This window comes from Lagenorhynchus albirostris, chromosome 8 (assembly GCF_949774975.1).
Source record: "Lagenorhynchus albirostris chromosome 8, mLagAlb1.1, whole genome shotgun sequence".
In the NCBI taxonomy this organism is placed as follows: domain Eukaryota; kingdom Metazoa; phylum Chordata; class Mammalia; order Artiodactyla; family Delphinidae; genus Lagenorhynchus; species Lagenorhynchus albirostris.
Window position 1 is genome coordinate 98748666 of NC_083102.1, and position 9900 is coordinate 98758565.

The following is a 9900-nucleotide window of genomic DNA, read 5'->3' on the forward strand; positions in this document are numbered from 1 at the left end:
CTGGACCCCACTAGAACATTATTGGTTGCAGAGCTGAGTTCAGCCCCGACAGGTCCTAGCTGGACACTGGCCAAGATTCTTGGTCACAAAGGCTCCCAGAGCCGAGGTCAGAAGCACTGCTGCTCCAGTGCACGTAATTCCATCAGCACACAGCAGGCCACAGGGTGCGGTGCTGGGCCCTGACCCCGGTGCCTTTGTGAGGACCTAACCAAGCAAGAGCCACGCTCACCTCCGCCCACTGTGGCGCGCAGGCCCCGCAAGCTGGAAGGAAACTTGGCCCCTTGGGGCAGGACAAGCAGCCTAGGCAGAGGGAGGGGCTGTGTCCGGGCCAGGCCTGAGGCTGCACAGACCTCCCCGTGGGCTACACGCAAAACCAGAGGCCAGCAGGTCCCCAGCAAGCCGGAGCCAAGCGCCTTCTTCTTTCACCTTCTGAAAGGAGCAGCTCTAACGAGAATCACTTACCCGCAAGTAGCCAGCCCGGCGGCTGGGAGCTCATGCAGGTACGGTCGTCACGCTGAAGGGCTGTAAGAGTCATCGCTGTGAGAACTGTGAAGTCGAGGCAGGTACACGGGAAATGCTTAGCCTAGGATATAGGTTTGGGAAAACGACCAGCATACAAATACACACCCCACCTCTAACGCTGAACTGTTACAAAAACCAAGCCGGGAAGAGGAAGACGATCCTGTGTTTGTAAGTGTGAGAACGGGGGACCTTTTTTAAATGTGCAGACATCATTTAAGTCGCGATAGTGCCTCTAGCAAGAAACGAATTCTGTAGAAGTGACTTAGGCTCTTACAGATGACCTATATTTTGGATTTTTTCCATTTAAATGGCGGTGGGGGGAAGTGAAGTGCAAGAGACATCAACCCTCTTGTCGCCAGTCACCCATGTCACCCAAAGTCTTCATCAGCCTGGCCAGCCCTCAGCCCAAGACGTTCCTATTGTTATGCTGAGAACTGCCCTTCCTCAGGGGCCCGTGCACAGCTGCCCGGCCTTTCACGAGCAGAACAGCACACACGAGCTCTCGCAGGCGGGCGGCCTGCGGTCTGGCGGGCTCCGTCCCTCACTCCCCCGAAAGCTGGGTGCACACTCCTTCCTCCTGCACGCCGAGGCCCACGCATCCCAGAACCCCAGCCCGCCGCAATGGGCATGCTTCTCATTCTGGGCCACGGGATCTTCGGGGTTACAATATCTCCAGGCTCCACGATTCTCCAACCACCTGGTTCAGCAAACTGTCCTTCCTTTGTGGGCTGCACTCGCGCACATTCCTGCGTAGACTCCCCGCCCTCACCCAAGCTCCCACAGGCCCCAGGCTGGCCAGGACTCATGGCGGACCTGCCACCCCCGTTAGCACGGAAGGCTAAGGCTTTGACATGGTGTTCCTAGTATCAGGAGCAGAATGCTGGTGTCTTATTATTCCTCCGCCTTCCTCAATCCCTTCCCTGCTCCGGGAACGCACCAGGCAGCTCCTACCTGAGGCCTCTGCCCTCACTGGCCCTCCACCCGATGGATCCTTCCCAGAGAGCCCAGGATTGACTCCATCACATCCTTCAGTCCAGCATCTCCTTCCAAAGAAGCCCCACCAGACCACCCTGCAGAGAACCCAGTGCCCAGGGCCTGAACCCTGTCTGGGCCAGGGAGCCTCCGTAAATAGGGGACAATGTAAGGATGTCCCCCCGCCTTTGAATCCCCCAAGCCTGACCAATACTGCAAATGCCCACACTGGAAAAGATGCCAGTAATTCTGGTCCAACGTGTTCCAGTGCCGGGGGTAGGGCCTGCTGGTTGGCATTCCTGACTTGAGACTGTGAACACGTTCTTGGAGGGTAAAAATTAACCAGCATCCACCTGGTTGGGCCTCGGGCCCCGCAGGCTCCAGGCACTGATCAGAAGAGCGGTCTCCCTCTAAGGCACAGCGGCCGTCATCGCCATTGCACCAAGGCCAGGCCAGAGCAGGGCCCGGATCTGTGCTGTTCCTGAGGAAACCCGGAATAATTGCACTCATACATCATAGGTTCTGGCATGCGGGTCCCAGACTGAACCATTTATCCAAATTAAAGCCATTCTCCAGAAACAAAATCAGACCCTTTTAATTGAAAATAAAACCAAGCAACCCCAAAGGCTCTTTTTTTTTTTCTTAATGAAAGACATTCTTCCTGCTTTCTCATTCCATTAATCACTGAGTTTACACAATCTGTCAAAATAGCTCGGTAAGAAGTCTCCCTCTTCCTTTTCCTGCAGGCCTGGTTTTTCCCAGCGTGCGCCAAGCCGGCCGGGAGTTCAGGCACCCTGGGAGACCACGAAGAGGGTTCTGCGAGCACGCTGTTTCTCGACTGCAATCCAACCACGTATCTCAAGGGGCTTCAAAAACCTTGTGTTCACTTCTAGGTATACACCCCAAAGACGTGACAGCAGGGATCCAAACGTATACCTGCACACCCATGTTCAGAGCAGCGTTATTCAAAATAGCCCAAAGGTGAAAGCAACCCAAGTGTCCATTGGAGGACAAATGGACCAACAAAAGGTGGTCTTTATGTACAATGGAGTATCATTCAGTCTTAAAAAGGAAGGAAATTCTGACACATCCTACAACACGGATGAAACTCGAGGACATTATGTTAAGTGAAATAAGCCAGTCCCTCAAAAAAAACAAATATTGTATGATTCCACTTCCATAAAGTACCTAGAGTAGTCAAATCCATAGAAACAGAAAGTAGAATGGTGGGTGACAGGGGCTGGGGGAGGAGGGATGGGGAGTAAGTGTTTAATGGGGATGGAGTTTGTTTTGCAAAATGAAAAGCGTTCTGTTCATGGATGGTGGTGACGGTCTCACAATACAGAAGTACTAAGGCCATGGAACTGTACGCTTGAAAATGGTTAAGTTATGTTATGGGTATTTTACCACAATCAAAAATAGTTTGTGGGGCTTCCCTGGTGGCGCAGTGGTTGAGAGTCCGCCTGCCGATGCAGGGGACACGGGTTCGTGCCCCGGTCCGGGAAGATTCCACATGCCGCAGAGCGGCTGGGCCTGTGAGCCATGGCCGCTGAGCCTGCGCGTCCAGAGCCTGTGCTCTGCAACGGGAGAGGCCACAACAGTGAGAGGCCCGCGTACCGCAAAAAAAAAAAAAAAAAAAAAAAGTAGTTTGTGTTCTTTGACCTCGAACCACCTTAGGAGTCCCTCCAAGAACATGACTGGCCAGGATCTTGCCCAACGATCTCCGTGCAAGGATGCACGCAGGCCGTCCGTGACCAGAGGACAAATGGTCATCACGTACTTACTGGGCTCTGTACTGTCATCAACACTCGTGTGTATGCAGAGTTAGTTACAAGTGGGGAAATGCTTATATTGCCACATTGATGCTAAAATAATACATTGATCTCAAGTTGGTAAACTTGAAAAGCACAGAATGTACACAGCATACAAGAGGGTGAAAACATCGCTCCCTGGGTGGTAATATTAGGACATTTTTCCTGCATTCTTAACATTTCTCCCTCTTTTCCAAGTCCACAGCAAACGTATTACACAAAAATTACTTTGTAGAAAAAGAATCAAAAAATAATTTAGGAAGCAAAGGCATGTCCGTTCCCTGCGAATCCTCTCCCACCCCCTGAGCAACACAGATGACAAACGTCCCCTCCCCTCCTAGGGCAGGACAAGAGAAAACATGTGCCTGGCCAGCTGAGAGCCGGGCCTGCCTCACTCAGCCGCCAGCCCAGTGGACGCGAGCAGAGGTGTGTTCCCTTTCCTCCACCCCCAGCCACTGGGCGCTTCTGGTCTTTCCAGAGAAGAGAAACTGGAAACACACCTGTCCAAGCTCATGGGCAAACTCCTGAGTCCCCACCGCGTCCTCCTGTTACCACAAAGGCTTGTCCCCAGGGGGACCAGATAGGGCCTCCGAGAATGGGGAAGTGATGTTTCAGCCGGAGCCCCTGGGGCGGTGGAAATTTGGCAGAACCAGAGTACGTAGCGGCCCAGGAGCTGGCAAGCAGGAGGGACGTGCAGGGCCCCGCGCGGGACCCCCGCAGTCAGACAAAACAGCGCCCAGGAGGAGCGCCGGTACGAGTCACGCAGAGGGCGGCGATGTCCCCAGGCTGCAGGTGGGGAACGGAGAGGGCAGTCACGGGACAAAGGGCGCCTTCTACCCCAGACCTGTGGCCGCCAGAGCCCAGCTCTTTCCTCCCAGCACGCTGCCTTTGATGTGCATCCAAAATCACCAGTGGTGAGGGGTGAGCACTCAGGAAACCTCTGAAAAAGGTGATGGATTGCGAGCGGAGGAGAACGCCAGGACCGAGTCAATGGGGCCCTTTTGTTCCCGCAGCCCGACGGGAGGAATGTGTACAGAACGCAGACGCCCCAGCTAATGGCCCAGCCTGGCCCCGGGGCGATTCGCACGGCCAGCTGTAGGCTGCTCCCCCGCGCCCTGGGAGGCTCCACCATGAGTGAGATGCAACACAGAGCAGCTGTGGTCCAGGGTAATGAGGGGAGCGGATTCCTGAATCCTCCAGTGTGAAACGACCGGCTCCCGAGTTTCCGGGGCACAGCCGCCTCTCCCTGGAAAGAAGAGGCAGGCGGGCCTCACTGCATGCATTGCCTTTGCCTCTCCCTCTGCCCCTTCTCCAGAGCCTTGGCCTTCTTCCACTGGGGCACCTAACTCATTCGTGTGTCTTTAAAACCTCGGGGTTTGTTGTTCATCACCAGCTTCGGAAAACCTACGCTCAAGAGGTTCCAGGTCATACCCTGTGGCCGCCACCCCCTAAGACACGACGAAAGGAGGTGACACCCTTCCCACCTGGGGGGGGGTCCCCCAGCGCACGGGCGCAGACTGGCTGGGAGTGGCACCAACAGGCTGCCACTCGGGAAGCTGGAATGAGGATTCCCTCAGATGTCTCCTCAGTCTTAGAAACAGAGCCGTGCCCGCCCAGGGCGTCCTGAGCGCTATCAGCTCCCCCAGGGAGAAGAGGAAGGGGAAAGCAGGCAGCTGGCCACCTGCCACAGTCAGAGCTGAGGAAGGAGGAAGAGGGGCGAAGGCTCCACATCCGAGGAAGCAGCTGCGGCCGGAACCCCGGCCAGCTACGGACGGCGGGCACTCGAGAGCTTTCGGAGCCTTCGCCAGGCCCTCGAGGAGGGGTGACGCGGGCAGGGGACCATGGAGACCCCTGGCCTTGGGAAGAAGTCCCAGCGTCGCGGAGGGACCTGGGTTCCACTCTGGGACCCCGCCCAGCACCACACCACCCCCTCCATGCACAGGCTCAGGCCCCTGTGACCAAGGGGGCACTCACCTTCTGTGGATGAGGGCCAGGCACAGGCTCTGTCCCCAGACAGGCCTGGGTTCCAACCAGCCCCATGACACAGGCAAATGACTTCAGCTCACTGCGTCTCAGTGTCCATTCCGGAAAACAGAGACAAAAATGTTATCTTGCAACGTTGGGTGACGATCTCTCTGATCGCGGATAGCAAGCACCCCATCGCGCATGGGTAACCACACCATCAAAAGAAGGCATTAATCTTGCAAGGTTACTGGGCTGGGAGCCGGGGAGATACTTGCCAAGGGCTCCCAGGGCTTCCAGCCCAGGCGGGCAGGCGTAGGGGGATTGCGGGGGGGAGGCACGGAACGTGAGGAAACCTCTTCTCCCAGAGTTGGTGGCTCTGGGGGGCACCTCCTTGGCACGATCAGGAAATGCTCCACCAGAGGGAATTTTCCTGATCACTGACACAGACTCCTTAGACATAAATTTTTCATTAATTTAGCCCATTTGGGACCAAAGATATTAATACCAGATCATCGCCTTCTTTTTAAAAAAATTAACATAGCTCTTTTTAAATGTCTAGGGGTCATCACAATGACGATCCTCCCCTCAGTGACACAGTAGGGCATTCTGATGGCTCCTATCAGTGGCCCCAGGTGGCGGTCACCCTCACCTTCACTGGCCTCCTCCCTCCTATCCAGCAGAGGCAGTCCCCAGCGGGGGTCTGGGACAGCAGGTAGGAGACATCCGGCCGGCCTGCACCAGGGCCAGGCGTGCAGTGGGGACCCCGAGTGCACACAGAGCAAGAGACAGAGATGTCCCTGCAAGAGGGCCTGGCTTGTGGCCCTGGCAGGCGGACACCCGGCCGACCCACACCAAAATGATGCGTGCGGGTGGCAGGGGGAGGGGTGCGGTTCGCCAAACGCAAGTGCAAAAGGAAGCTCCAGAAACCTGGAGATTCTAGTTTTCTGCTTTTATGGGGAAAGGACAGACATCAAGGAAGTAAGTGTTCCCACGCTGAGCTCACTCACAACTACAGAGAAGCAAATCTGCCTTTTCTAGGGACTCAACAGCCTGGAAGATTCAAAACATCTTCTGAACCCTAAGAGACGGTTCACTCACATTCAGCAGCATTCTGCCTGAGGCAGTTTTTAATGTCTAGGTGTTTTAAAATCATGAGGCAGCACGGAAAAATACACCCTCGCTGTCGGACAGCTGGGGTTTAAATGTCACTCCACGTGGACAGGCCACAAGACACCCTCTCATACCCGCCTCTGCTTAACTGAGAGGATTCAAAGAGGTGACTCTTTCAGTAGCCAGAGTAGTGCCCAGAACCCGGACAATAATGAAAGCAGTGATGATTCTCAACACTCTTGCTAACCACCAGGAACATGTAGCGACTCTGAGTTAACAGAATGCCTATTTAACTAACCAACTGGCCAGACCCCTTATTCTGGATCAGCAGAGATAACTGCAAAGGACTCCAGGGGGACAGGGCCGGCTCTAGGTCACTGATGACTCCCGTGCTTACCGGGTCGCACAGGAAAGAGCCTAGGGTTCAGGGTCTGTGTACCTCCGGGACCCCATCCCAACCCACCGCCTGGTACCGGAAGACCCGTCAAACGCAGCCACAAAACAGGCGCCTCTCCGAGAGAAAGCAGAGCCGCTGTAAGGAAGCCTCTCTACTCAGGGAGCTGTGGATGCACTGGGTGGCTGGGATACAACAGTAACTTCCTGCCTGCTAGAGGCGGGCTATTTCTCTAGCAGGAAGAGCTGACACCTCGCCCGCACAGGAGTTGGGCAGGGGGCAGGGGGCAGGGGTGGAGCAGGGTTTGGTTCGGGTACAAAAGGCTTCCTCCTAGCGTGGTGGTAGTTTTTGCCAGGCTGACCCTAGAGGAGGAGCTGCGCGTGCATGGAGAGCCAGAGGGCTGGGTCTGATCTAGTCCCCAGCTGTTTTGCACTTTAATAAATGTAGGCACCCGTAAAATGGGCCTTGTGTACAAGCTACCGTCGCCACATGGTGGGTCAGAAATCGTCCCCTCTTGGCCTTTCCCCTCTCTTTTCTTGCCTTTTTGCCTTATTCCCAGGCCATTTTTAATCCCATCAGTAATATCTCCTGCAGCCCAGGAACATACTTTGACCTGGTGACCTTTAGCTCCCAGGGTCACGTGTGCAAATAGCTCCATTGAAAACCCGTAGGTGCCAAAGCTACACTTTGTAAAAGCCAAGTCAGTTTGCATCCAGGAACACCAGGTCCCTGAGGCTACTACTTTTTCTATCTTTTCCTTGGTTTGTAAAGAAATAACTCATCTGCTCCTGCTGCTAACTTTGGCACCTCAGCTGAGGAATTTGAGGCCAGGACATGCATCCACTTGACAGACAAGCAGCAGCAACTTCGGGGCCCTGGAACCCCACTGTCCTGGCCGAATCCTGGGCTGCACCACCACGTGGGGCGACAACTTGGACAAGACGCTTAGCCTTTCTTTGCCTCTCAGTTTGCACATCTGTAAAATGGACCACGAATCCCAGCTCCCTCCAAGGGCTGTTATGTGGGTGAATGCAACGAATGGATGCAAAGCATTTAGCCCAAGCAAACACTCCATTAGCATTTGCTACGACCATGCTATTACTTCGCTATTACTTCGTCTCCGGGGTCACTATTACTTTGTAAAGTTACTAAGTAGGATTACTGTTACTTTGTCTTTGAGGTCAGGAGCCTGGCCTCCTGCCAGATCCCACAGTCAGCTCCCTGTGCACAGAGGTCCCCTCGTTCTCCGCAGAATGGCCTTGCCCCCTCCACCCTCCAGCTGCAGCGACTCCCTGGTCCCTCCAGGCCTCCGCACAGAAATGCCTTTCTTAATACTTGTTGATTGATTTGCAAATATAACCTCCCAGGCCCTAAAGAGGAGAGAATCACAAGGACACACAAATCTCTTTCAAAAGGCAAAGAACTAAAGCACTTCACGAAGAATAATACGCACAGACCATGTATACCAAAATGCCAAGACGGTTAGTTCTGAAGGGCTTTGCGATATCCATGCAATGATAATTTTCAGTCACATTTTCAGAATATTTAAAGAGTCCTCCATGAACACGCATTCACATGACAAAAGAGTGAAAATGGGGGAAAACTCTGCCAGAAGATCAAAGTGTGTGAAGGACAGGGACACCCTCAGGGTCTGGGGGACTTCTAAGTGGGCAGTGACCTCCCTCAACAGCGGTCTCTGCAGGCCACACACCCCATGGGCTTTTATTTTTTTAACCACACTGAAGAATGGGGGGCACCCGCCAGCGCTGTCTCAAGAATTCAACGGGAGCTCTTCAGCCCCTTCCCGCCACACAGATTTTCAAATCACTTCAGGCAAACGACCCCGTCTCACTTATCAGACCCAGGCGGCGCCCACCGAGCCCCGGACCCTCCCTCTTCCTGCCTGTCAGCGACAGCGCCGGCGTGGCAGCAGGCACGTGCCGCAGGTGGCCCCGGCCCCGCACGCCCGCGCCCGGTTCCCGCTCCTTCAGAAGTCAGGAAGGAAGCGCCAAGGGACCCCCTACTTCCCGCCCAACACAGGGAAAGGGAAACAGAGACGCACCGGAAAGCCCAATTGCAAAGAGCGGGAGAAGGGTCCTGAGCCTTCCCACTGAAGCTCCAACTCGGCTCTCCGCCCCGGAGTCTCGGGACCCGTCCTGGAGAGCGAAGTCCACCCGGGCGCCGCCGCGACAGTGCCGCTCCGGCCCGCGCCCGCCGTCCGGGGCGCCCCGGCGCAGAGGGCCCCTGACGCACACGGCCCGCTCCGCGGCTGCGTCCGCGCGCCCCAGCCGCGTCCCCGCGCCCCCGTCCCCAGACCACGTCCCGGACCCCGGCCGAGCCCGCCCGCGCCCCCCGCCGCGTTCACCCGACTCTGTCCCTGAGCCCCGCTCCCCCGTTCCCGGACCCCGGCCGAACTCTCGCCCCCAGCTCAGGTCCCCGCCCGCCCAGAGCTCCGTTCCCCTGCGCGCCCCGAGCCCCCTGCCCGCTCCCCAGGAGCAGACGCCGGAGCCCGCCCGCCCGAGACAAAGAGGTTGGCGGCGCGTGCCCCCCTCCAGTACCTGGGCGAGCAGCGGCGCGGTCCCGTGGGGCGATGGCCGCAGCAGACAGGGCGCCGAGCAGCGCGAGCAGCGCGCGGGCGGGCCCGTCCTCCTGGCTCGCGGCCGCGCCCGCCGCAGGGCCCCCTCGAGGCGGCGCGGGCAATCGCCGCCGCCACGCCCGGGCCGGCCGGTCACCTGGATTCATCGCCCTAACAAAGCAGCGCGCTCCAGGCGCGCCCGGGGCCCCGTGCGGCCCTGAGACCTCTCTGCGTTGGCCAGGTGGGACTGAGAATTATTAGAGCCGTTGAGCAGCCCAGACTCAGTGTTCACGGGCTGGCGGGTCCCGAATAGGCAGGCAAAGTCCTGGTTCCTGCACAACTGGTTCGTTCGTTCATTCATTCGTTCGGCGCCATAATTATTGTGCTCTAAGAAAGCGAAACCTCGCTGCCCGCCTGTGACTTACAGTCTACTGGGGGCAGTGCACACATAAAGCAGCACGGCCGTAACAGAGGAAACCCAAGATGCTTTGGAAGCCCTGGAAAGTCCGGCCAACGGAGGCAGAGGGTCGGGAAAGACTTTAGAAGTCACG

At 56.6% G+C, this 9900-nt stretch overlaps 1 protein-coding gene across 1 annotated transcript in view; it reads right to left on the reverse strand.

Annotated features, from left to right (window-relative positions):
* The window catches only part of TNS3 (tensin 3), a 227344-nt gene extending 218412 nt beyond the window's left edge, over window positions 1-8932 (reverse strand). Inside the window, exon 1 of the mRNA XM_060157465.1 lies at window positions 8837-8932. The gene's annotated coding sequence lies outside the window, so the exon portion shown is untranslated. The remainder of the gene's footprint in view (window positions 1-8836) is intronic.
* Between the last annotated feature and the right edge of the window lie 968 nt (window positions 8933-9900).